The 27957-nt window shown below is 43.5% G+C and overlaps 1 long non-coding RNA gene across 1 annotated transcript in view; it reads left to right on the forward strand.

Moving 5' to 3' along the window:
• Positions 1-27957, forward strand: part of LOC137380036 (uncharacterized) — a 217861-nt gene that overhangs the window by 20882 nt on the left and 169022 nt on the right. The window contains exon 2 of the long non-coding RNA XR_010976958.1: positions 24639-24711. This is a non-coding gene — a long non-coding RNA (uncharacterized lncRNA). The remainder of the gene's footprint in view (positions 1-24638; positions 24712-27957) is intronic.

Raw genomic sequence — 27957 nt, forward strand, 5'->3', positions numbered from 1 at the left:
CTGAAAGATCTCCGGTGCTGATGTTATACCAAATGGTAAAATGATAAAACAGAATATCCCAAATGGTGTTATAAATGTTGTCAACAATTTATTCCCTTTGTCAATGGTAACTGCCAAAATCCACTGTTTGCATCTAATTTTGTAAATATGGAGCTTTTTCCCAGCTTTGCTGAACTTTCATCCGCTGATGCCATTGGGTGGATCTCTCTCTCTCTACTGCTTTGTTAAATTGAGTGAGGTGTACACAGATTCTTATGGATCCATTTGGTTTATTTACTGGAACCATACCAGAACACCATCTAGTTGGTTTAGTTACTGCTGATATCAATCCTTGGTCCTCCATTGCTTCTATTTCTTTTCTAACCTTTTCCTGTAGTGTGTCTAGGACCTTTCTCAGTGTAATAAACACACAGGCTCTGTCTCTTTTCTCAGACTTATGTGATATTCTGTCTTTAGTTTTCCCAATCCTTTAAATAGCTTCAGGAATTCAGCCCTAAAATCTCTTGGTTGGTTCTCTTGTCCCTTAATTTCTTCTCCCGACATATCATTTGTAGGTTGACACATGCCTTCCTTCTGAGTAATGAACAACTTTGTTTCTTAATAATATATAGCATTTCGGGAATCTCTTTATTCTTATATCTTAACGCCATTCTCAGTTCCTCTATAACGTTCAGCTCTATGCCTCCAGGGCCATATAGCTTCTTTTTTGATGTTCTAAAGCTTCCCTTCTTTAGCCTTGGTTTCTTGTTCGTTAGAACAGAAACCGCTGCTCCCGATTCTAACTTAAAGCTAGTTTTATTTTCTCCTACCATGATATCTGCTGTCCGGCAATTTTCATTTGCTCCTTGTATTTCTCCTAAGAAAGGAATTTCAGTCATTTACTCATCTTGTACCTCATTTATTCTCTTGTTTAAACAATTTGTCCCTTTGCTAGTCTGCAGCATTTGCTTCTTGCTGCAACACATAGACTGGAAATGTCCTTTCTTTTTTAAAAAGGAAACATTCTGCTTCCCTGGCTGGGCAATTTTCCCACCAATGTTTCCCTCGAAAACACCTACTACAATGCAGTGCTGCTGCCTCTGGATGCCTTTCCTACCTTTCGGGCTTTTTGGCGCCATTCCATTCCTTTTTTGCACAAACTCCACTGAGTCTAAAGCCTTTGAGATCCGACTCTCCCCATCCCCTCGAACTATGGGTTGGTTGTATTCTCTAACCTCGCACTGCCTGCTTAGCTAAATGGCTTTTAGTAAACTCAAGTCTTCCCTTGACTGTAGTTGATTTGACAGCGCATCGTCAATAACCCTGACCACAATTCAATCTAGCAATCTTCAGCGATCTTGTATAGGTCATTAATAAATGATTCAATGCTTTCCACTTTTCTCTGGGTGTGATTATTAAATTTTGCCCATTCAATGATAACATTTTTTTCTGATCTTGTAATATCCTCTATAGCTTTCATGACTTCAGCATAAGTAGTTTGCTTCTCATTGTTTCCTTGGGTTATGAGAATGTTGTCTGCACACTCCCCCATGTGCTGACTGGCTCTTTGTCTGATCTCTCTGCTAAACCCAACGCAGAACGGTACCTCTCGAGCCTCCAGACCCATTTCGGCCACGTCGAGGCTTGGTATGGACCTGCTACTCGTTTGAAGGCCTCTGGGAAGGGCAATGAATTTTCCAACTGCTTCTGTTTTCTCGATGTTTTTTTGATGTTATCGCTTCTTCTCTTCTACGATCACTTTTCCACTGCCACCATGTAATATCCGGGTTACCATACTCCTTGTACCGAATAAAGATTGTCATTTGTGGGTTAAGGTAACTGGAATTCATTTACAAATGTCTGTCATCTATGGCTGCCACTACAATGCTCCTCGCACGAGGTGCTGTACAATCCTTGGCATCACATCTTGTAATGCTGCTTATGGTCTATTTACATATCTACCTAGCAACAACCTACATTACATTATACTACACGATGAAGGTCTTCTGGCTTTCACAAATACCTGGAGGCTGCTGCGCATGATGCTCCTGCATGGCTGTGCCGCGATAGATCAATCACCTCCCCCACTGAGGTCGCAATCCGCTGGCCCGTCAGCAAAAGTGTGCTCCCGCCTGATGGAGCTCTGCCCAGAGCACACGTCTCGGAGTCTGCTTTTAATGGATTGCTTCCGGTTCAAACCATAGCTGCATCTTGATTCAGACTCACATTCCTTTAAAATAAAACTGTAGAATCTCGGTGCGATGTGCAATGTCCTAATGATCTGGACCTGCTGTGTGCTCGACGCCAACAATATCGCAGTCACTTACACAGACTTTGACGCTGCCGCAAGGATTGCAGGCAAACCTGACGAGCTTGCAAACCTTCACACTGGAGCTTCTGTAGCGAGAGGATGGATTCAACTTTGCAGGATCTGTAGAAACTTGAAGTAGCTTCAACAATCACCAGCTGCCACCATATTGTATTTCCTCTTTCTTGACACAAACACACCAATTACACAGACAAGATCGACAAATCTAAAAGGTGGGTTCTTTTATTGAAGGTACTAACTTATATACAGCAATACTGGGAAGGTAGATTAACATGTCTTGTCTCTGTAACTGTTTTCAACAACTGCCTAGACATCACGGGCCTGTATGTCACATCCTGTCTGGTGATGGACAGCCATTTTAAATACGCCCCTTGAAGCAATGCCAAAACACACAAGGGGTGGTAGAAGTTTGGAACTCTCTTCTGCAAATGGCATTTGATGCGACATCAATTGTTAACAAAAATCTATCAATCTCAGATTTAAAATTGACCTAAGGTTGAAGGGATATGGGATAAATGTGGGTATATGGAGTGTAGTGTAAGGATGTAAAAGGTTAATACAGAAGACAGTGAGACAAACCCCTCCCACTGTGAGTGATGATGCAACAGTCACATGAGATAGGTGGGAGAAGAAGAAGGAGCAGCACAGAGGAAGCTAACTTGGGTGGCTTGAGGACTGTGAACATAATATAATGTAAATCATAAACAGATCTGAGTTAACCTTTACCTGAGCTTGAGACTTTCTCCAGATCATCCCTGTAACGCTACTGAATATGCTACTAATAATAACACAACAACTTTCAAAATGGTAACAGTAGTAAACAGTGGTGAACAACAGAGAAAAGTAAATATAAATACTGACCCAGTATAGCAAGAAAACTACTTACCTGCAGAAGAGGCTGTGAGGAGCTCAGGCACTGTGGTGAGTCAGAGCACAGAAATACAGGTGATTCTGGTTTGCGCTAGAAGCAATCTGCCAAAGCATCAAATACAGCAGCATGGTGGCCTGCAAGTAGAATCCAACGATCGGGTGAGTCACGGTACCAACGGTCTAGGATCGAGTTGGAAGCCCTTTGAAAAGCTTGAAGTAATTTTCTAAAGGCATTGTGGTCAGAAAAAGAAAAAAAGGGGGAACCCAATCCTTCACTTGAGCTGAATGTGAGGACGAAGAGTGGGAAACCCCCAAAAAGCGCAGGAATTCCCGAAAAGCGCGGGAACTCCCCCCCCCGAAAACAGCAGGGACACCTCCATTAAAGCAAGCAAACCTGAAAAAAAACCTGAATTTCTTAAAGAATGTCTATTAAAGAAAACGAAGCAATATGGATCAAAAATTGGGAATGCCTGAGAGTTTTCAGAATCAAGAGGGACCCAGTCAGATTCAAAATTGGCGATTATGGAGAAAAAGATTCCTAAGGTTCAGAATTGCTTCTCAACGCCATACCAAATCTGAAGTGGAACAAGTGAACACCCTCCTATATTCAGTAGGTGTGATAGCGGACAACATAATTGTCACACAAGGGATCAACAAGGCTTCCGATAAATTTGAAGAGGCACTTCAAGCCTTTGACAAATATTTTAATCTTCGCAGCAATAAAATCTTGAAAAGGGCCAAATTTAATAAGGGGGCACAGAAGATTGGTGAATCTGTAGACTCCTATATTAATGATCTGCATAGATTGTATCTATAACAAGGATCTGTAGCAAGGAAGATTGATGAGGGTAGTGCAGTGGATGTTGTCTACATCAATTTTGGTAAGGCATTTGACAAGGTCCTACATGGCAGACTGGTCAGAAAAGTAAAAGCCCATGGGGTACAGAGGAATGTGGCGAATTGGATCCAAAATTGGCTCAGTGTCAGGAAACAAAGGGTAATGGTCGACAGATGTTTTTGCGAATGGAAAGCTGTGGCGTTCCACAAGGCTCAGTGTTGGGTCCCTAGCCGTTTGTGGTATATATTAATGATTTGGTCTTAAATGTGGGAGGCATGATTGGAAAATTTACAGATGACACAAAAATTGTCCAGGTAGTTGATGGTGAAGAGGATAGCTGTAGACTCCAGAATGATATCAATGGTTTGGTTGAGTGGGCGGAAAAGTGGCAAATGGAATTCAATCCAGAGAAGTATGAGGTAATGCATTTGGGGAGGGCAAATAAAGTGAAGGAATATACAAAAAACGGGAGGATATTGAGAGGGGTAGAGGAGGTGAGAGACTTTGGAGTACATGTCCACAGGTCCCCGAAGGTGGCAGTATAGCTGATAAAGTGGTGAAGAAGGCATATGGAATGCTTTCCTTTATTGGCCAAGATATAGAACACAAAAGCAGGATGTAATGCTGGAACTGTATAAAATGCTGGTTAGGCCACAGCTGGAGTATTGCATACAGTTCTGGTCACCACATCACAGGAAGGACATAATTGCTGTGGAGAGAGTAAAGAGGAGATTTATAAGAATGTTGCCAGGGCTTGAAATTTGCAGCTATGAGGAAAGATTTGATAGCCTAGGGTTGTTTTCCTTAGAACAGAAGAGGCTGCGGGGTGACTTAATTGAGGTGTACAAAATTATGAGGGGCCTAAATAGAGTAGACAGGAAGGTCCTGTTTCCCCTAGTGGAGATTTAAGGTGATTGGTAGAAGGATTAGAGGGGACATGAGGAAAAACGTTTTCACCCAGAGGGTGGTGGGTGTCTGGAATTCGCTGCCTGGATTGGTGGTGGAGGCAGAAACCCTCAACTCATTTAAAAGATACCTGGACTTGCTCCTGAAGTGCTGTAACCTGCAAGGCTACAGACCAGGTGCTGGAAGGTGGAATTAGGATGGGCGGCTAGTTTTTTCAGCCAGCGCAGACATGATGTGCTGGATGGCCTTTTTCTGTGCTGCAACTTTTCTATGGTTCTATGGTTGCGAATATGGCGAATTAAAGGCTGAACTAATCAGAGACAGGATAGTCGTCGGCATAGCTGATGAATCCTTGTCAGACCTGTTGCAATCCAGAGAAGACCTTTCACTGGAAAAGGCCATTCAAATTGTTAGACAGGCTGAAGCTCGCAAACAAAATAGGGACATCCTATGAGCTGAAGACAAGCCACGGATGAGAAGAAATCCAATGCCCATACAATTCGTTAAGCCAAAGCCAGAGAAACACTTGGTGGAACAGAAAAACATACAGGGGAGAAGGGGCATGACAGAGGAAAACCATGCCAACATTGTGGGGCCAGGAAGGCCCACAGACAAGAGCAGTGCCGTCAACTAAAGCTGAGTGTTCTAATAGTGGAAAAACTGGACACTATGGGAAGATGTGCCAAAGCAAAATTTCTCCACTTAAGGGTACAAAGCAGAAGACCTTCACGCAACGAGCAGTGAATCAAGTACAGCAATATTCACAAGAGAAAGAACCAGGAGATTTCTTGGGAGAAATCAATAACCCAGACCAAGATCTCTGAACAGCAGACATCTGCGTGAATGGACACTTCACGAATTTTAATCTTGACACAGGGGCTAGCATCACAGTATTGTCTAACCAAGAACCATGGATTAGGAGACATTACCTGCTACCGACAGATATACAGTTGCTTGGCCCAGGCAGGACACACTGAGCATAAAAGGCAAACTCCAAGCAACTCTTCAGCATAGAGGTAGACAGCTGGTAGAGACCTTATATGTCTTACACAATCAAGAATTTTCCTTACCGAGCAGAAATGCATGCTTAGAACTGCAGTTGATTAAGAAGGTAGCTGAAGTCAAGAAAACAAAGGTGAACAATTCCTTTCAGTCGTCAGCTGATGCATTATCGAGCGCAACGGTGGATTATCTAACACAGGAAGACGTGATGTTCGTAAGTGACGTGGAATCAGATTCGGAATTGTCAGGCAGGCCCCCACCTGCCAGGAATGAGGCACATTAATTTCGTCACATGGACATAAAATTTCAAATTGTTGCTGGGAGGACGAGAAGGCCTGTTACAAAGGGCTGCCAGGCCCCTGGCTGGAAAGGCATCTTTTGCATATTAACAGACAGAGTTGGAACAAAGGAGCTTTACCCTGCTCCAATACAATACACAGAACAGACCTGGTCAAACCAGTCAGTCACGTGACTATTCTGCTGGCCAACTTGGGGAGTTTTAAATTGTAGAGAGAGTTTGAATTGGCAGAAAGCTCTTGGCTCCTGGATTGAAAAGACCTCCTCTCCTGTCCTGTCTGCTCCCATCTCTTTCTCACGGAACTCCAAAAACTGACTGAAGACACATGAACCCCAAGAGAGAAAAGTCTCCTACAGTGAACATGGTTTAAGAAGAACACTGGGCTCCAACAAAAAGCAAGATCTACCTACAAAAGGATTCCACAGTGAGCTCGAAGAACCGTAACAACAACTCTTCAGATATTGCCCCAAACCTTCCATTTTATTTTTCTTCTGCTGTTTCTGTCTCTATTTGCATGTGTTTATCGCGTATGCATGCTAGCATGGGGCATGGCGTGTATCTGTAGGCGTGAACCGAATTAGAGTTTTAAGTTTCAGTTTAATAAAATTTCACCTTTCTTCTTTAAACCTAAGAAAGCCTGTTCATGCTCATTTCTTTGCCTTATAATTGGAAAGCAGTGAACAAGGATTCAGCAAGGGGGAGCTAAAAACAGTGTGCTTAAAAATAAAACACTATTACAGTAAGACCAAGTGAGGGCTGAAAGGGAACCCTAGATATCTTTCTCACCTGGTCGTAACAGCGACATACAACACAAAATTAGCCTGCAAACACAATGAAGTTGCGATAAATACGACAACCACATAAGAATGACGAAGAGTGCATCCGCATTAGACGATATTATGCACGTGTGGCCACAAGTAAGTCCAGGAGGGAGAACAGTGAAGACATTCCGTGAGTATAGGAAATACTTTACCATAATTGATGACTTATTAGTTTACAACGGCAAAATTGTTATTCCTACCTCAATGAAATCCGATATCTTAGACCATTTACACCAAGACCATTTGGGTATAACCAAATGCAGAGTGAGGGCACAGTTTTCGGTATGGTGGCCTGGGATATCTAAGGATTTCAAGACTATGATCAACAACTGTCAGACATGCATGATGCAGAGGCCAGACCAGCACGAACCACTGTTGACTACCCAATTTTTAACTTGACCTTGGCAAAGGCTAGCTATGGATTTATTCATGTTTGGTGGGAAGTCATATATCATCATTATCAACTACTTTTCCAGGTGGATAGAAGTCCGACGATAACATTCTGTGACCACCAAGGTGGTCAGGACATCTTCACGACACACAGGATTCCAGATGAAATATTATCAGACAATGGACCACAGTTCATGAACAAATGTTTTACGCAGTTTGCCATGAAAATGGGCTTTCAGCATCTAACGAGCTCACCGAGTCCAATGCGAAGCAGAACAACGTGTGCGAACCATAAAATCTTTACTCAAGAAAAATGAAGATCTTCCTATCCCACTCCTAGTTTATCGTTCAACACCACTGCTGTTTATCACCAGCTGAATTACTAATTTAGATTAGATTAGAGATACAGCACTGAAACAGGCCCTTCGGCCCACCGAGTCTGTGCCGAACATCAACCACCCATTTATACTAATCCTACACGAATCCCATATTCCTACCAAACATCCCCACCAGTCCCTATATTTCCCTACCACCTACCTATACTAGTGACAATTTATAATGGCCAATTTACCTATCAACCTGCAAGTCTTTTTGGCTTGTGGGAGGAAACCGGAGCACCCGGAGAAAACCCACGCAGACACAGGGAGAACTTGCAAACTCCACACAGGCAGTACCCGGAATCGAACCCGGGTCCCTGGAGCTGTGAGGCTGCGGTGCTAACCACTGCGCCACTGTGGGAAGGAAGCTTCCAGTAGTGCCTGAACAATTAATTCCCGGATTGAAGACTCAAGACTATGAGAAAGTTTGAGAAAGAGAAAACTCCTACAGAAGGAAACAAACCCTGAATTATAATAGAAGATTTCGAGTGAGAAGCTTACCCTTATTAAACAATGGTCAAAAAGTTTGGATACATGGCCTGGAACATGAAGGTACAGTAAAAAAAAAATAAACATGAGGACAATCAATGATCGTATGTTATACGAACGACGGAAGGAAACATACGAAGGAATTGAAGGAATATCCTATCCCCTAAAAGCAGCAACCAGTAATCCATCTGCAAGATTCAGATGAAGATGAACAAACTCAAACCGAACGAAATACTACAACCTGTAGAAACGAAAAACCACATCAACAATCCAGACTTACTACAAAGACTACTAATCATCCTAGACAGATTATGACCAGATTGGGGAGAGTTGTCAAACCTCCGATGAGACTGAATCTGTAAAGTCAGAGAATTTGGGGGAGAAAGAGGAGTAGATAAATCATAAATGTATATATGTTTGGAAATATACTGGGTAAAGACTGAGGGGGAGATGTCGTGTAAGGATGTAAAGGGTTAATACAGAAGACTGTGAGAGAGACCCCTCCCACTGTACGAGCGATGATACAACAGTCACATGAGATAGGCAGGAGAAGAAGAAGCAGCATAGCGGATGCTAACTGAGGTGGCTTGAGGAGTGTGTACATAGTATAATGTAAATAAAAAACAGTTCTGAGTTAACTCTTACCTGAGCCTAAGACTTTCTTCAGATTGTCCTGGAAATACTACTGAAGACGCTACTAATAACAATTCAAAAATACGCAACTTGGAGTTAGGCCACAGATTGGCCATGATCTTATTGAATGGCGGAACAGGTTTGAGAGATTAAATGGCCTGCTCCAGTTCCTAATTTGATTTATAAGGACACATTCTTTGGTGGCTAGCACATTTGGTTGTTTTCTTACAACATTTTCTTCTCACCCTTAAACTAATTTTCATATTGTTGGTTATTTCTTATAGTTTGATCATCATAAATATAAACATCCCACATTATAATCGAATCTATTTTGTTACTCATTCTTTGAAGATTATATTATAGTTAATGAAATATAAAATCCTGTTCTTCCTGTTCATTACAGTTTCGGTTAGTTGACTGTGAGGAATACCTCATCAGTGTTGCCTTGGCGACTTGTCTGCAGTGAAAGCATGTCAGTGTTTCTAACTTACTAGCTTCTCTTTCCCATAATGCTTGTTGCGCCAGCCATTTTATGTCAGTGTATGCCAGCCATTTTCTGTCAATATAATCCCAAAATGTGAGACTTTAAAAATGGATTTTGCCATAATGGTTCAGTATTACAATTTATTGAAGTGTTTGGTGAGATGGCAGCCCCTCTTATATCACCTTCTGCAGGAAAATCCCAGTAAAGAGGATGCCTTTGACGATTAGGACTTGGAATCGCAACAGGCATTCGAAAACCTTAAAAAAACACTCACACGAGCTCCAGTCTCTAAGCTCTTCATTATGGAGGGTGCAGTATCGGAACAATGCATATCTGCTGTAGTAATGCAAAAGGTGAACAGAAGAAGTATCCTGATAGGATACTTTTTGTGCACGCTCACTCCTGTGGAGAGATCGTATAACCAATGTACAAAGTAGATCTTGGTTAATCAAGCACATGGAATATTTGGTAGGATTTAATCAATTTTTCCTACTTGCTTTTCACTCCCCAGTGGCCTTATTAGCGAAGGCCCAAGTGAAAGGAGGGTCCCCAGAATGATGGGGAAGATGTATCATGGAACTGAGCAGTAAAGATATTGCAGCCCAGTACTCTCACATCTACCAATTAGCCCATATGTTACAGTATTAGGGAGTGGAAGATGCCGTATTCAGTGGATTCATTAAAATCATACCACTATTGGGCTTCATTGGCGCCTATGTAGATGGTTACAGGTTCTACAGAGATATTACAATAGTGACGCTGAATGCTGGATTCAACATGTCCTCATTAAATGCCCCCCTGAACATTCCTCCCAAAAAGCTGGAGTTCTCCAAGACATTACAGGGAAGGTCACCATATGCTCTGATGGTTCATTTGTATGCAATTTCCTCACAAAATATTTGCCAATCTGTTAAAAACTTGACTTCCATAACCGCAGAAAGTAAACCATCCGCCTATCATTTGGAACTCCAAATGATTTGGGATATCAGTAATAAGCGACCTGGGAAAATCGCCATTTGTAAGGTAGAAGCCCATCAATGAGAGGGAACTAGCCAAGAATCTGACCATAATAATGTGGCTGATCAATTGGCCAGAGAAATAGCAATAAGTGGGGATCCATAGGAATCACAGACTTTACAACTGCTGGCACCGGTGCAGCAGAGTCCAGTCATACGTGGTTAGCCTGACATAAGTTGTTTGAATCATTATTAAGGAAGTCTTAACAATGCACTTGGAAAATCATAGTATGATCAGATAGAGTCAGCATGGTTTTACAAAAGGGAAATCGTGTTTGACAGATTTATTAGGGTTTTTTGAGGATGTAACTAGTAGTCTAGATAAAGCGGAGTCAGTAGATGTCACATACTTGGATTTCCAAAAGGCATTCGATAAGGTGCCACACAAAGCGTTAATATGCAAGATTTGGGGAGTTTGGGGGTAATATATTAGCATGGATGGAGCATTGGTTAAAGAATAGGAAGCAGAGAATAGGGATAAATGGGCCATTTTCAAGTTGGCAGGCTGTAACTACTGGCTGCCACAAGGATTGGTCCTGGACCTCGGCTATTTACAATCTGTATTAATGATTTAGATGAAGAGACCAAAAGTACTGTATCTAAGTTTGCTTATGATACATGGTTAGGTAGCAGTGTAAGCTGCGAGGAGGACACAAAGAGGGCTACTAAAGGATATAGACAGGTTGGGCTGGATTTTCTTCTCCTGCCGCCGAGAGTGGAAGTGGGAAAAAAAAATTGCAGCCCGCTTACGCTGGCCGCACGCTGCCAGTGGCCCAGGATAATGAGCCAGTCGGGCACCCCCTCCCTCAAATCACATGGAAGGGGTGGGTTCTGCGACGCTGGCAATGGCATCGGCTGCCTGTGTGCAGGTGCTGGTGCAATTATTAAAGGGCAGCAAGCCATGCCAGGTCATTTAAATTTTTAAAGGGCTACCCCCTGTCCCCCAATGTACCGTCAATAAATCTATCATCCCTTCACCCCCCCAATAACTATTAAATTCAACATTTGCCCTCTCCCCTCCCAAAAACACTACCTTCAATACTTGACCTTCCTCCCACCAAACCAATCAAAGTGCAGTCACCCCTTTCCAACCTCCCCTACACTAGTAATTTGCATTAGAGCCTGTTCTGCCGCCCCCCCCTTCCACCACACCCTGCCACTGCACTAAAAATCATAAGTTCCCTCCCTCTCCACCACGATAGCGCGTGAGTGCTGGCCCCCACTTGGAAGATCGCTGTCTGAACATAAGATTGCTGTTGATTTTATTTAAATGTATTAATTTCATTAATTTAAATATATTGATCTGGGTCCCGTGGCCCACTGGCCGGGGGGCTGCCACGGAACCTCGCTGGGAAGATCGAGCCCGGCACTTGTCGGGCTCTGTGGCGGGCAGCTGCTGGAACTATCCTACGGCTCCCCCCTGCCATGGAACCCGACGTCGGGAGCTCAGTAAAATCCCAGCCATTAAGTGAGTGGGCAATAAGGTGACAGATGGAGTATAATGTAGGGAAGTGTGAGGTTATTCACTTTGGTAGTAAGAATAGAAAACAATATTTTTTAAAAGGCGTGAAACTTTTAAATGTTGATGTTCAGAGAGACTTGTGTGTACTCATACAAGGAGCATAGAAGGTTAGCATGCAGGTGCAGCAAGCAATTAGGAAGGCAAATGGCATGCTGGTCTTTATTGCAATGGTGAAGTCGTGCAAAAATAAGGAAGTCTTGCTAAAATTGTATAGGGCTTTGGTGAGACCACATCATAAGCACTGTGTGCAGTTTTGGTTTCCATATCTAAGGAATGATGTACTTGCCTTGAAATGGTACAGCAAAGGTTTACTAGATTGTTTCCTCGGATGACAGAGTTGTCCTATGATGAGAGGCTGAGTAAACTGGATCTATACTCTCTGGAGTTTAGAAGAATGAGAAGTGATCTCATTGAAACATACAAGATTTTGAAGGGGCTTGACAGGGTAGGCACTGAGAGGTTGTTTCCCCTAGCTGGGGAATCCAGAACATGGGGGCACTGTCTCAGGATAAGGGGACGATCATTTAGGATTGAGATGAGGAGAAATTTCTTCACTCAGATGGTTGTGAATCTTTGAAATTGCTTACCCCAGAGGGTTGTGTATACTCCATCTTTAAGTATATTCAAGACTGAGATAGATAGTGTTTTGAACTCTCTGGAAATCAAGGGATATGGGGAGTGGGCAGGAAAGTGCAATTGAGGCAGAAGATCAGCCATGATCATAGTGAACGACAGAGCAGGTTCAAGGGGTAGAATAGTCTACTTCTATTTCTTGTGTTCTCATGTTCTTGATATGAAAGCCTATCAAAATACTGACCTTGATGTGGTAATTGCCAAACAGGCTAAACACCACAGGAAGGATCTTCCCCCCACTCCTTTGCAGGGAGGACATACTGGTGCTACATAAGGACATTTTGTGCTGTGAGGATGGCCCCAACTTGACGTGGGTCACAGCTCTTTGTCTCAGAAAAGAATTGATTCAGTGCCTGCATCAAATTGGGGGACATGCTTGGTGGAATTCTTCAAGTGAGAACCAGGTCAAATACAATAAGTTGAAAGGGGAAGTGAAGAAGAAAATAAGATTGGCAAAGAAAGAGTATGAGAGTAGAATGGCAGTCAGCATAAAAGGGAACCCAAAAATAGTCTACCGGCATATAAATAGTAAGCGGGTAGTAGGAGGTGAGATGGGTCCTATTGGGGACAGAGAGAGTGAGATATGGTTAGAGGTGCAGAGCAAGGCTAGAATACTTAATGAGTAATTTGTATCGGTGTTTACTAAGGAAGAGGATGCTGACAAAATATCAGTAGAATCGGAGATGGTAGAGGTAATGGAAGGGGTGAAAATTGAGAGGCATGATGTACTGGAAAGGCTGGCAATGCTTAGAGTAGATAAATTATTGTTCTGGATGGCTCGCTAAAGGTTGCTAAAGGAAGTTGGGGTGAAGGTAGAAAAGGGCTTATCATAATTGTCCAGTCTTCCCTAGATACAGGGGAGCTGCCAGAGGATTGGAGAGCGGCAAATGTGACACCTTTATTCAAAAAAGTGTGTAAGGACAGTCCGCGTAACTATAGACCAGTCAGTTTAACAACAATGGTAGGTAATGTTTTAGAAACCATAATCAGGGAAAAAAAATCAACAGGCACTTGGATAGGTTTGAGATAATTAAGGATAGCCTGCACGAGTTTGTGAAAGGCAAATCGTGCTTGACTAATCTAATTGAATTCTTGGATGAATTAACAGCGAAGGTTGATGAAGGGAATGCCATGGACGTTGTCTATTTAGATTTAAGAAAGCATTTGACAAAGTACCACATAAAAGGCTGGTTAACAAAATTGAGGCTCATGGAATAGGAGAGTCGGTGTAAGCTTGGATAAATAATTGGCTTAAGGACAGAAAACAGCAAGTTGTGGTAAATGGTTCTTCTTCAGACTGGAGAATGGTAGTCAGTGGTGTACCCCAAGGGTCAGTGCTAGGACCACTGCTTTTTTGATATGTATACATATATTAATGACTTGGAAATTGGAATAGAAAGTAACATTTCAAAATTTGACGATGATACCAAATTTGGAGGAGAGGCATGCAGTGAGGATGATACAAATCAACTGCGATAGGACATACATAGGCTAGCAGAATGGGCAGACAAGTAGCAAATCAAATTTAATGCAGAGAAGTATGATGGAATGCATTTTGGCAGAAGGGTTGGGGAGAGGCCATATAGACTGAGAGGGACCTCGGGGTGCATGTGCATAGATCTTTAAAGGTGACAGGACATATTAAGAGAATGGTCAGCAAAGCATATGGGATCTTGGGCTTCATAAATAGAAGTATTGCGTACAAAAGCAGGGAAATTATGCTGAACCTTTCTAAAGCTCTGGTTAGGCCTTAGCTAGAGTATTGTGTCCAGTTTTGGTCACCACACTTCAGGAAGGTCTTTGAGAGGGTGCAGAGGAATACTACCAGAATAGTTCCAGGGATGAGGTATTTTAGCTACAAGATTAGTTTGAAGAAGCTGGGGTTGTTCTCCTTGAAGCAAAGGAGATTGAGAGGAGATTGGATAGAGGTATTGATGACAAGTTTGGATACAGTAGACAAAGAAAAATGGTTCCCTTTAGCTTATGGTACAAGAAAAAGGGGACACAGGTTTAAAGTTTTGGGCAAGAGATGCAGGGGAGATGTGAGGAAGAATTTTTTTTACACAGCGAGTAGTAATGACCTGGAACTCGCTGCCTACGAAGGTGGTGGAAGCAAAGATCTTGTACAGGTGGCAAGGCAACCAGTGCTGGGCCGAAAAGTTGGGGGGAGTCCCTGCTTTGGCCTTTTCTTGCCCCCGGCGCGATCCTCCGTTGTTTCAGAGACGAAGGTTCCAGCGCTGCGTTCTCTGTCCCTTTAAAATCGGCAATTCCGCCTCCAAGAGCTGCTGGTCAATCATCGGGCTGGCAGCTCAGCAGTATCGGCAGCGCCACTGGGAGAGGTGGCCATTGCCGGTACTGCAGAGTGCTTAACCCAGGCCCAGCACTAGAGCCCTGGACCTCAGGTAAGTGAGGCCGGGTCACCAGGGCCATTGGGGCCAGTCTAGAAGGCCCCGGGGGTGGGCATGACGTCCAGGGGGAAAGGGGTCCATTGAGGTGGAGGTTTTGCCAGCGGGGGTCCTCCTTGGGCCACATATTGCCCATGGAGGAGGTACCCCCACCCCCCCCGCCGCTGCTGGGAGATCCCGGCCACTTAAGGCCCTCAGTTGCCCTCTGGGCAGGAAGGTTGTTGTTGGTCATCCCGCCTCCAGCAAAATTCCTCTGTGATGGGTGTGCCGGGCCCTCTGCTACCTGCCATCCCTCACGATTCTATGGGTCTCCCCGCCTCCGTGCCCGCCTTGAGGGGGCCCATAAAATCCAGCACAATAAATGATTTCAAAATGAAGTTGGATGGGCACTTAAAGGAAATAAACTTGCAGGGCTATGGGGATAGAGCGGGGAAATGGGACTGACATAAATTGTCTTACAGAGAGCTGGCATAGACTTGATGTGCTGAATATCCTCCTTCTATGCCATAAATGATGCTATGACTCTATGTCTCTGTTTCTTGGGTTTTGATACTCTACACACTTGTTATTGGTGGCCAATGATGTGCCAGGATGTCTAACATCATCTTGCCCTATTCCTCAATTGTGCCCAAATGAATGCAGCCCCAGCCTTGCGAAAGGCCATAATGGGTACGCATCAGAATAATGGTCCATGGGAGACAGTACAGATTTATTATATAGGTCCATTACCAACAGCGAAAGTGGGGTTTAGATTTTACTTAGTTGTTATAGATATATTTACCCAGTGGATTGAAGGCTTCCCAGCCTGTAAAAGTAATGCAGTTACCACAGCTAATATTTTATGGGATATTTCAAAAAAGCATAGAGATTGGTAAACGATCACTTTTTCTGCAGAAGTGATGGAAAACCTCAGCCACCTCATCAGCGTGGAACATTTCTATATCTCCTGCTACCAGGAGTCTAGTGGGATGGTGGAATATGTGTACCATATACAAGACACACTGCAGCAACCCGCCTAGCCTATGTTTTTTTGTATTCTGTGCTACTACTATATGCAATGAAGCAAGAATAAAAGTCCTGTAACCAGAACCAAAGGCTGACCACCGTAAGTTTTAAAGCCAGATTGGTATGGAAATGCTTTCATTTCTTATTCTTTCTAATATTTCTTGGTTTCATGAATCATAGAATCATAGAATGGTTAAAGCACAGAAGGAGGCCATTCCGCCTGTCGAGTCCGCCCCAGCTCTCTGCAATAGCAATTCAGCTAGTCCCTCTGCCCTGCCCTTTCCCCGTAACCCTGTACAATTTTTATCTTCAGGTGTTTATTGAATTCCCTTTTGAAAACCACAGTTAAATCTGCCTCCACCACTCACTCAGACAGAGCATTCGGATGCCAATCACTTGCAATGTAAAAAAAATGATTTCTCATGTAGCCGTTGGTTCTTTTGCCAGTCACTTTAAATCTGTGTCCATTGGTTCTAGATCCATCCACCAAAGGGAATAGTTTCTATCTGTTCTGGACCCCTCATGATTTTTAACACCTCTATCAAATCTCTCAACTTTCTCTTCTCTCAGCAGAACAACTTCAGCTTCTCCAGTCTATCATCATAACTGAAGTCCCTCATGCCTGGAACTATTCTCATAGATCTTTTCTGCACCCTCTCTTAAGCCTTCACATTCTTTTTAAAGTGTAGTACCCAGAATTGGGCACAATACTCCAGTTGAGGCCGAACGAGTGTTTTATAAATGTTCATCATAACTTCCTTGCTTTTGTACTCTATGCCTTGATTTAGAAAGCCCAGGATCCTGTATTCTTTTTTAACTACTTTCTCAACATGCCCTGCCACCTTCAAAGATTAGTGCACGTACAGCCCCAGATCTCTTGTTCTTGCACGCCGTTTAGAATTGTCCCCTTTGGTTTATATTGTCTCTCCTCATTCTTCCTACCAAAATGTATTGCCTCACATTTCTCTGCATTAAATTTTTATCTGCCGCGTGTCAGCCCATTCCACCTGCCCATCTATTACTGACTCTTGGGAACACCACTGTATACCTTCCTCCAGTTCGAAAAACAACCGGTTAGCATTATTCTTTGTTACCTGTCACTCAGCCAACTTCGAATCCATGCTGCCATTGTCCCTTTTATTCTATGGACCTCAACTTTACTGACAAGCCTATTATATGGCACTTCAGAAGTCCAGATACACCACATCAGCTGCATTACCCACATCAACCCGCTCTGTTACCTCACCAAAAAACTCAGATTTGCCTTGAACAAATCCATGCTAGTTTTCCTTTATTAACCTACCTTTGTCCAATGACTTGTTAATTTTTGTCCTGGATTATCATTTCTAAAAGCTTTGCCACCACCGGGGTTAAACTGATTGGCCTGTAGTTGCTGGGTTTATCCTTTCACCATTTTTTGAACAAGGGTGTAACATCTGCAGTTCTTCAGTCCTCTGGCACCACCCCCATATCTAAGGAGAATTGGAAGATTATGGCCAGTACCACTGCACTCTCCGCCCTTACTTCTGTCAGCATCCTCGGATGCATCCCACCTGGTCCTGGTGACTTAGCACCTTTATGTACAGTGAGCCTTTCTAATACCTCATCTTTCTCAATTTTTAGCCTACTTATAATCTCAACTGCCTCTTCCGCTATGACTTTGGCAGCATCTTCTTCCTTGGTAAAAATGGATGCAAAGTACTCATTTAGTACCTCAGCTCTTCCCTCTGTCTCCATGCAGTAGATCCCCTTTTGGTCCCTAATCGGCTCCACCCCTCCTCTTACCAGCATTTTACTATTAATATGCTTTTGGCTTCCCCTTTATGTTATTTGCCAGTCAATTCTCATACTCTATGGCCGGAATTTAACCCTGGACGGACGGGAGACGGTGGCAAACCCGCTTCTGCCTCGCCTGAGGATCCGACCCGTATTTTGCGGGTCGCCAGACTTTAATTGATATGAGGTGGGACTTCCACCCGCTTGAGTTAGGAAGTCCCACCTAATAGAGCTGCTGGCCAATCAGCGGACCAGCAGCTAACTGTCCCAGCAGCGCCACCGGGTGTGGTGGCCACTGTTGGGACTACAGTTCAGCTTCAAAAAGAAGATGTCGGGGTCCCCGGAACACAGGTAAGTTTTGGTTGCCTCCCCAGGGGTGATCGGGCAGGCCTCAGCGAGGCAAGGGTGGTCGATAGGGGGGACGGGGGGCCCGATCATGAGACCCCCTCCCAGGACATCAGAGAGCCACCTGTTTTTAACAGGCGACTTTTCTCGGGCCTGGCCGCCTGACTAGCCACGGCTAAAATCCCCATGGAGACGGACGAAGGCCCTTAAGTGGCATTTAAGTGGCCACTTAAGGGCCTTGATTGGCGTGGGGTGGTTGGGCCGTTTTTTGCTGCCACCGCCCTGCGTAAAGTGGTGGCAGAGGCGGGAGTGGGTCAGGAAGGTCTCCCGGAGCCTTACGCACCATTTTACGCCACCTCCCGCCACCTTCATGCTCTTTGGGCGGGTGTAAAATTCAGCCCTATGCCACTGATTTCTTTTTCACTGCCTCTCTGACATTTCAATAGTCAGCCTCGTTCTCACTTGTACTATCAACCTGACAAGTGCCATACACCCCCTTTTTCTGCTTCTTCTTACACTCTATTTCTTTCATCATTCAGGGAGCTCTGGCTTTGGTTGCCCTACTTTCCCTCTTTTGGGAATGTACCTCGACTGTACCCAAGTCCCTAAGCCATCTCCTTTCTAAAGGCAGCCCATTGTTCCATTACAGTTTTACCTGCCAACCTTTCATTCCAATTTACCCAGAACAGGTCTCTTCTCAACCCACTGAAATTGGCCCTCCTCCAATTAAGTATTTTTACTCTAGATTTCCCCTTGTATTTATCCATAGCTAATTTAAAGCGAATGATACTATGATCGTTATTCCCTAAATTTCCCCCTACTGACACTTGATCCATTGACTCACTTCATTCCCCAGAACCAGATCCAGTAATGCCTCCTTCCTTGTTGGGTTGGAAACATATTGATCAAGAAAATTCTCCTGAACACACTTCAGAAACTCTTTTCCCTCTGTGCCCCATACACCCAGTTTATTTTAGGATATGTAAAGTCCCCATTATCACTACTCTATAGTTTTATAGTTCTATAACTTTTGCACTTCTCTGTAGTTTCCCTGCAAATTTGCACTTCTATATCTTTCCCACTAGTTGGGTGGCCTATAGAATACACTCAGTCATGTAATGGCACTTATATTGTTTCTGAACTCTAACCAAGTAGATTCTGAGCTCGACCCCTCTGGGACATCCTTTCTCTCCACCACTGTAATATTTTTCCTAATCAATACTGCCACCCCTTCTTTCTTTTCTTTCCTATCTTTCCTGAACACCTTGGACTGGATCTTGTTGTCCCTCTGGTGCGGTGAACCATGGCGGGGCGGACCTGAAGATGGGTCCGGAAGAGGTCCACCATGGACCTTGATGCTGGGAGGGCCCAGACCGATCCTCCCGGCAGCGGCGAGGCTCTGTTGCAGCCCCCCCCACCGCTGGGCGATGGGACCTGAATTTAAATATTTAAATTAATAAAATGGATACATTTAAACGGACTTACCTTCATTGTTCCGGGCCTGCAGCGATCTTTGGTGTGGCGGCCGGCACTCCCATGCCTGCAATTCCCCGTCCGGGGAAAGGCAGCGTGACACTGGTGGGGTGGGGGGAAGAGTCCATTTTTTCTGTGGGGATGCGGGGGGGGGTGCGGGCATAGGGAGACGGGTCAAATAAACATAATGGGCGTAGGGGACAGTGGGAAGGGATGAACTCTAAACTTTGTGCAGTCTAGCCGGGGAAGGTCACATTTAAAAGTTAAGTGTTTTGGTGGGGAGAAAGGGGAATAATTAATGTACATGTTATTGGGGGGTGGGAAAGGGGCGTTAGAAATTTATTGTATATTTTTTGGGGGCATGCTTCTTCAAAACTTTATATGAGCCAGCAGGGCTGGCTGCCTTTTAAAAATGCGCACAGGCAGCTGATGCCAGCTCCGGGGATGGACAGCCTGCCCCCTCCATGTGATTTGGGCGGGGGAAGGCGGCAGGCTGCCCCAGCTGTTTAAATGAGCTGCCATATGGGAGATCGTGGTGGCTCTTCGGCATGTGGCCCTCCCCATTTTTTGAGCTTGCCACCGAAATTGGCGGCGGGCTCTTAAAATCCAGATCCTTGTATCCAGAGATATTTAGTACCCAATTCTGCCCCTTTTTGAGCCAGGTGTCTGCTAATGCCATATTCTCATGTGGCTCTTTGTGACTACAGCTCACCAACCTTATTCACCGCTCTCCGTGCATTTACATACATGCACTCTAAATCTGAATTAGATCTTAATGTATTTCCTCTTAGTCTTTCCCCACCTAGTAGCTTATTCTTACTCACTCTTGTGCTGTCTGTCTCTCCTAGTGCTTTGTGCACTGTATTTATCCTTTCTAATGTTACATCCTGGTTTTCAACCCTCTCCCCAACTGTACCAGAGAACCACCCCATGAGGCATGTTGAGGTGCAACCCGCATAGCATGTACAGTTTCCAATGTCCCAGGAATCTCAAGCCCTTTCTCCTGCTCCATTTTTTCCTGTCACATTCATTTGTTGCATCTTCCTATTTCTATATTCACTAGCACGTGGCATCAGAGATTGCTACATTTAAGGTCCTGCTTGCCAGTCTTCTTCCTAGCTCCCTAAAACCTTTGTGCATGACCTCATCCCTCTTTCTACCTATGTTGAGGGTACTGTTCATGCTTTTTCCTCAGAGGGCTCAGCGACATCCTTGCCCCTGGCACCAGAGAGGCAACATACCATCCTGGATTCACGTTTGCAGCTGCAGACATACTTGTCTGTTCCCTTAACTGTCACCCCTGTACAGCTGAGTCACCCATGGTGCCGTGGACTTGGCTGTGGCTGCAGTCCCCAGATAAACCCTTACTCTCACCACTATTCAGAACTGAATACCGGTTGGAGAGCGAGATGCACTCAGGGGATTCCTGCACTAACTGTCTGGTCCTCCTTGACTGCCTGGTGGTCACCCATTCCCTTTCTGCCTGCACACCCTGAAGCTGCAGGGTGACCACCTCCAGATGTGAGCTGTCCACGAGACTCTCAGCCTCATGGCACCAGCTGCTGTTCAAGCTCTGAAACCCAGAGCTCGAGCTGCTCTAGCTGACGACACTTCCTACACATGTAGTTATCCAGTACATGAGAAGCAAGGTTTGAGATTATTTTTATTACATGTAACAAGATGAATGCAGCTATGATATTGCCATAGTTTCCTCAATCTTTTAATGTAACTGTCTTTTATTAATATGTAAGGAGTTCTATGAGAACTGACTGAAAACAAAAGTGTGTAAACTTTATTTGAAAGCTAAAACTTTGACTTGGGTATACTTGTATATCACTCATAGCTTCTTTCCTAGACTTGTTCTGTCATCTGTTGTTATAATTGATGGGCACTGAATTTTACTATCTTCATTAGTTACTTTCTCATGTAATATTTTGTTTTCTAATCTAGCGTTTGACAAATCTTGATTACTATCTTCTCGTGCATGCTGGTGGTCAGCCTAACCATGCTTAAACTGGATTTGCCTTTGTTCTTGTTTCTAGTGAAGACCTTACTTGCATTTCTAATACTGTTTATAAACTAACTCCAGAATACAACAGTTGTGGAAAATCTCAATCAAGTTGTAATTGTGTGTTTGATGCTACCTAGGTGGCAGACATATTTGTCAAATTGTGGAAAGCCTACTATTCAATGACAGATTGTGTAAATATTGCTTTCAGCTGGACTGTTTGTATTTGTACAAATTATTCCATCCATTTTGTCAAGGTTAAAAGAAGCAGGAAAATAAATACCTTGCCCTCAAAAGATTAAGACATGTATAGACTTTTAAAAATTCCTTTGAATACTGAAAGACTACTTTGCATTTATATTTCTTTCTTATGTCCCTCTTGTTGCTATAACTGAACTCAGTATGCATGATGGCATGGGCTGATCTTGTAATATCCCAAATAATTAATCCCCTGCCCCCAGATTTGGGAGTGTAAAACTACTTTCTACTTTCTATTTCTACCTTCCTATTTTTTTGTTGGTACAGCCAGCTTCTTCAAGTTGAAACCGCTTGTCTGTTGGAAGTTTTATTCAGTCAAATAATCACCATTTAAAAAAGAATATATTGTGATGCACCTTCAATTATGCAGCCTGGGCAATTTTATTCATGGAGTTCTGTTCCATCCTGGATTAGGATGGTTTGATTCCTTTTGGTAGTGGCTGCTCTGATGCTGCCTTGGTTGGGGCTGGAGGAATGTTGTCACATGTGAGTCTGAAGCACAGTAAGTTGATAGTATAGCGAAGAATGGCAATTTTAAGTGGTTATACAGACTCTTCTGTGCTGTGACCAACAAGTCACGTGATTTTTGAATGCTGGGTTACCCGTGCAATTAAAAAATAAAGTGGAAAAGCAGCAATTTCTACAACAGAAGTCATCCTTTGTGGCCAATACTTAGCTCACCTGTCTGTCCCTATCCTAAGTTGGCCTGCGTGTCTGCTTAAAACTCTCAACTCTGCTCTGCACTGGTGCCTTGCTGTTTACCCGACTTAGATGCAGGCAATGTAAAAATGTGGGGACTAGATTCAGAACTGCCCCCTCACCTGCGAGCTAAACCACCATAATCCAGGAGGCAGAAGGACTTTCCCAACAAGTCTAGTCAGATGGTTCTTACAAAATCACTCTTTCTTTCAATTTAGCATACATTATGACCAGTTGAAATACAACACAGGGGCTATAGTGTGGCAGAACATCTCAGCTCAGCTAATAAGTTGTTTCTGTACCCAGGACATGCATGAGCTGAATTTTTCCAGCTCGCCGCCGATCTCGGTGGTGCACTCGCAGGATTTGCTCCGCAGAGCTGCCGCGATATTCAGCGTGGCGGCACATTTACATGGCCGGGGCGGACCACAACCCCCCCCCACCAATGACATGGAGGGGGCAGGCGCTCCGCCCCGGCAATGGCATCCGACACCACTGCGCAGGCGCTGGCACTATTTTTAAAGGGCTTACAGCCTTAAATGGCAATTTGAATTTTTAAAGAAGCAGTGGATTTAAAAGCATTAAAAATAATTTTAAAAATCTTTCCAGCCCCTCTCCCACCCCCCCAATAGTCTTACATGTCATTCCTTCCCCAAAATACTTACATTCAGTACCTGACAACACCCCCCCCCCCACACCAAAGTCCAGAAACTTTTACCTTTGCCCCTTCTCATCACCCCCTCGACCAATCAGGTAAATTTGACCCTGCTCCCCCCACCACACTGAAATACTTACCTTCTCTCCCCTCCCACCAGTGTCCCGCATCAGATCTCTGGTCGGTGATCCGACAGCACGGGACTGCCGGCCACTGACTGTAATATCGGAGCGGGGCGACCATCGGGACGAGATAAATAATTATTCCTTCATTTTAATGTTTTAGCATATTCAAATGGATGTCCTGTCGCCAAGCAGTGGGGAGTGGGGGGTGGGGTGGGGGGGGATCCTCCAGTACTATGGTAATATGGGCCGTCAAGGCCCGTGGCGGGGTTCTCCTGTAGGCATTTTCCAGGTCTCCCCCCACCCCCGTCATGACCCCCACATCGGGGGGCTGGTAAAATCCAGCCCACAGTGTCCTCCAGTCACTGATTTCCCCCATTAAGCCCTGGTGAAAGATGAGAACCATACCTGACGTAAGGACGAACCCTCAGACAATGTGTAACATAGATACAGTATGTTAACAGCTACCCGCTCCCCTGCCCCAAAAGGAGGTAGTCATTCAATCCCAGAGACACAAACCTAACTGATCCTCAGTGCTCAAGAGATGCTATACTGAACATTTAGTCATGGCTGGTTAGCAAAGCGATCCTGTTTCTTACCTTATGTTAACAAAACTTGATTTTCTTTGCATTTGGAAGAGAAAAATAAAAAATCATCTGGCTTTAGAAAATTCTTAATTCATTGCACTTATGGGCCAGGATTTCTGCTCAATGACTATGAATGGGCAAAAAAAACCTCGAGCCCTGTATTCGTATACTTTTGCACAAAAAATGCATAACTATTGTGTATCTGGCTCGGGAGCAATCTTGAACTATCCTGGAACATGAATCAGAGCTACAGTATTTTACAAAATGTATTGGTATAATCATACGTTTCAGACACAAGTAAAGTTTTGAACGTTTGTCCGGTTCATATATGCACTTCATGTATAAACCTTGTTCAAAAGTAGAAGTTTGGTGATACAACCATTTGGGGTTGCTGGTTGCCATACAGCGCAACTAGGATTCTCACACTGCTTCATTCCCCCACTGCAAATCTAAATAAATTCTCAAATTCCCTTACTGCTGGCAGCAAATAACGTTTCTGAGCATGGAAATTGCAGTGCAGTCCTTAAATGGTTAAATTGCAGATGAATTTGGAAACTTGACGCAGTGGTACTGAGTTGTTTTAATGCGAAAGATCATGTGTTCCTGATACCATTTGGGCATGTTTGCTTTTAGGAATCTCACTTTTTGCATTACAGTTGTTTACAAAGTATGAAAATTTGCGACAGCTGGGAAAAAATAATTCTCTTCTGTTTCACAGAACAACATTGGATGCAATTTGCTGCAGAATCATGGATGGAAGCTTGGTAATGGCCTTGGAAAACCTCTGCAGGGTATGTGTTTACCTTCTGACAGTTTCAGAGATATAATTCTCTGTGCTTAGAGCTGGAGATGATAGTATTACTGTTGTACACTAGAGGTCACCTGGATCCTGAGTGATAGTATGTTGGCTGGCCAGATAGATAACTGCAGTCTCTCAAATTCTGTCATTATTCACTTGTTTAGGTCACATTCACCTGTACACAAAGAATAAAAGTTTACTAGTCGGTTTCTCCTGGCTTTGCACACTCACAATGAATTCAGACTGTAGTCTTAAGGTTTATGCTTGGAGGGAAAAGGGAAAGGAGAAAGAAAGGGGAGAAGGGACAGAAGAGGAAGGGAAACGAGAGATGGAGATGCAGGAGGGGAGAAGTGAGACTGTGAGGGAGGAGGAAAATAAGGGGAAGTTGAGGACTGGGGGAGTAAGGGGAAGGGAGGAAGCTGAAGACAAGGAGATGGTAAGCAGTGAAGAAAAGGGGTGAGGCGGGAGGAAAAGGGGTTGATGGGGAAAATGTGGAGGAGTGGTAGGAGACAGTAGAAGGCAGAATTAGGGGAAGAGGGTAAGATTGTGGGGAGGCAGACAAGAATAAACATTTTTGCCAGCAGCAGTTCTGAGAAAAAAACTTAAATGAATGATTTTTAAAGATGAACTTATGACATAAAATATGCAATATTACTAGCTTATTTATGACCACCTTATCACCTGATTCATTAGCTAGTAAATATTTTACTATCCTAATTAACTAATTTCTTTAGGCCTTATTGATAACTGACATGTATATTTTCATTGTACTGTACGAAGTAAATGGGGACATTGCTGGAGAAGTAATATTTTTTGCCCCCATATCTGAATTTAGTATTAATTATTCCCTGTAACATCACTCAAATGCAAAATAAAGTTCTGTCTGCTCAGCCTGAGCTCCAGATTCAGAAGAGCTCCTCTCTATTGAACCAATGACATCTCAGTTTCCTGAACCAGTTGTTCCTTCCATGTTATGAACTTATGCTGAATTGTGGACCATCTACTAGGAATAAGAAACTAGGTTGAGACTGTCTAAACTCATTTCATGTAAGATCCTTACAACCAACACATAACCAACTGTCATCCCAGCTTTTAGTCTCAAGCATGCTAATTCATTATGGCAGCCATTCCCTGTTGGTCTGTATTTCTAATGTTCCAGTGTCATATTGGAAATGTAAACTAGGTTAATGAACTCCAGACTCACTCACTGTTGGAGTGTAGTGTTTTGGGAGTTCAACTGATGTCTCAGTTCCAGAAATAATTTCTGTTTTTGTTTCAGATTGTAGCTCACATTGCTCATAAATGTCATAGTGAATAAATCTGTGTTGCAAAAAATATTGTGAAGTTTAAGTTTAATATTGTGAAGTGCTGGCACCTGTGGGGTATGTAATGAGAAACATTTTGTGTTGTCTGATGCAACATAAATGAGATGCATGGAGTTCAATTGTTTGAAGATCTCAAATAGGTTTATTAAACAGCTAAACTAATATATAATACAGAGCTAACTATTTAAAGGACTTGCCTCTAGGTGTTGCAGTAGCAGAGTGAGAATGACCAGTCGTCACATGACTGAATCCTAACACTTAGCTCATTAGCATACTAAGATCTTAAAGGTACATTACTCTTAAAGGTAATCAGACAACAGGATACCTTTAGTATGGGCTGGGCTTTCTCGCTGCATTTTCAACTTACATTCTGTGATACTTATTTTTCTTTAAAAGCTACATTTAATAATTTTAAAAATAAATAATTAAGAAATGATTTTAAATAAAATAATAAGCACTACTGGTTGTCCTGTATAGCTTTTTTTCTCCCATTGGGCTGAATATTGTTGAGCTCCCGACGTTGGGCTCTATGGTGTGGGGGTGGTGCCGGAAGATCGCAGCAGCAACCCCCCCATGGAGCCCAGTGCTGGGATTGCAGGGCCTGATCTTCCTAGTGGCAATGAGGCTCTGTGGCAACCCCCGCCCCAACCCCACCCCCCCGCCCCCAGCCACTCGGTGACGGGACCCAACTTTAAATATTGAAATGAACTTTATGCATACATTAAAAACCAGTTCTCTGCGATCTTACCATTGCATCCGGATCTTCAGTGCGATGGGTGGCACTCATGCACCTTCATTTTCCCGTCCAGGGAAAACTGGTGCCACCGATGTGAGGAAGTGGGGATCAGAGCATTTTTAGTGTAGTGGAACCGGGTGAACGCTGCATTTTTAGTGTTGGTCGGGGGGGAAGGGTTGACCACTGCACTTTGCGCAATTGGGGGAGAAGGGGTCAACCCTGCAATTTCAGTGTATTGCAGGGGACGGGTCAAACATTTATTTTTAGTGTAGTTGGGGGGCAGGGGGACAGGGGCAACTCTGCATTCTCTGTGCAGGGCAGGCAGCCCTTTAAAAATGACGCCAGCGCCTGCACAGAGACAACTGATGCCGTTCACGGTGTCCCTGAGGCTGCCCCCAACACATGATTGGGTGGGACGGCCACCCTACATACTTAAATGAGCCGCCGCGCTCAAGATTGTGGTGGCGTGTGGCTTTTTTTGCGGGAAAATAAAATCCAGCCCATTGTTTCTTCTTCATTGTCTGTATTTTATTTAAATAAAATAGAATTAAAAATACAGATATAAAGAACATTAAAAGGTTAAAATTTGTCCATTGTAAAATAGAAATTACTCTGCAGTATCTGAAATATACAAAACAAATTACTTTTCTGAAATCTTGTCATTTATAATGAATAAATGTTTAGTACAGACTAGCTAATTTCCTGGAGCATGTACATGGTAATTTAAAAAAAAAATTGTAATACTCATTTCCTGTAACTGTCTCTCTGCTTTCTCAGGCATGGATTTTATGATTGGTTATGCCCAATAATCGGATATAAAGTGGGCATAACCAATTGGAAAATATATGCAGAGATCTATTACTCAGTCTGGTACACAGCTTGTATAATCATTCGGCTAGATCTGCGTTAGGTATTTTAAACATGATTATGTCGCACTCTCCTCAGCTAAAACTGTAACTATTCCAGGATCATTCTGGAAAACAAGAGCAATGCAAAGCACCCTTTAGCCTATGAATCTTTTCTCTTGCCCACTAACTATAGTCCTCAATTGCTTTTGTTGCAAAATGCCTGTTCAATACCCTCTTAACATTACTGATGCGATCAGCCTTGATCAACTCCCTGTGTAGTCCATCCAAACATTCACCACTCTATGTGAAGTAATTGTATATGATCTGCC

Source organism: Heterodontus francisci, chromosome 2 (genome assembly GCF_036365525.1).
Source record: "Heterodontus francisci isolate sHetFra1 chromosome 2, sHetFra1.hap1, whole genome shotgun sequence".
In the NCBI taxonomy this organism is placed as follows: Eukaryota; Metazoa; Chordata; class Chondrichthyes; order Heterodontiformes; family Heterodontidae; genus Heterodontus; species Heterodontus francisci.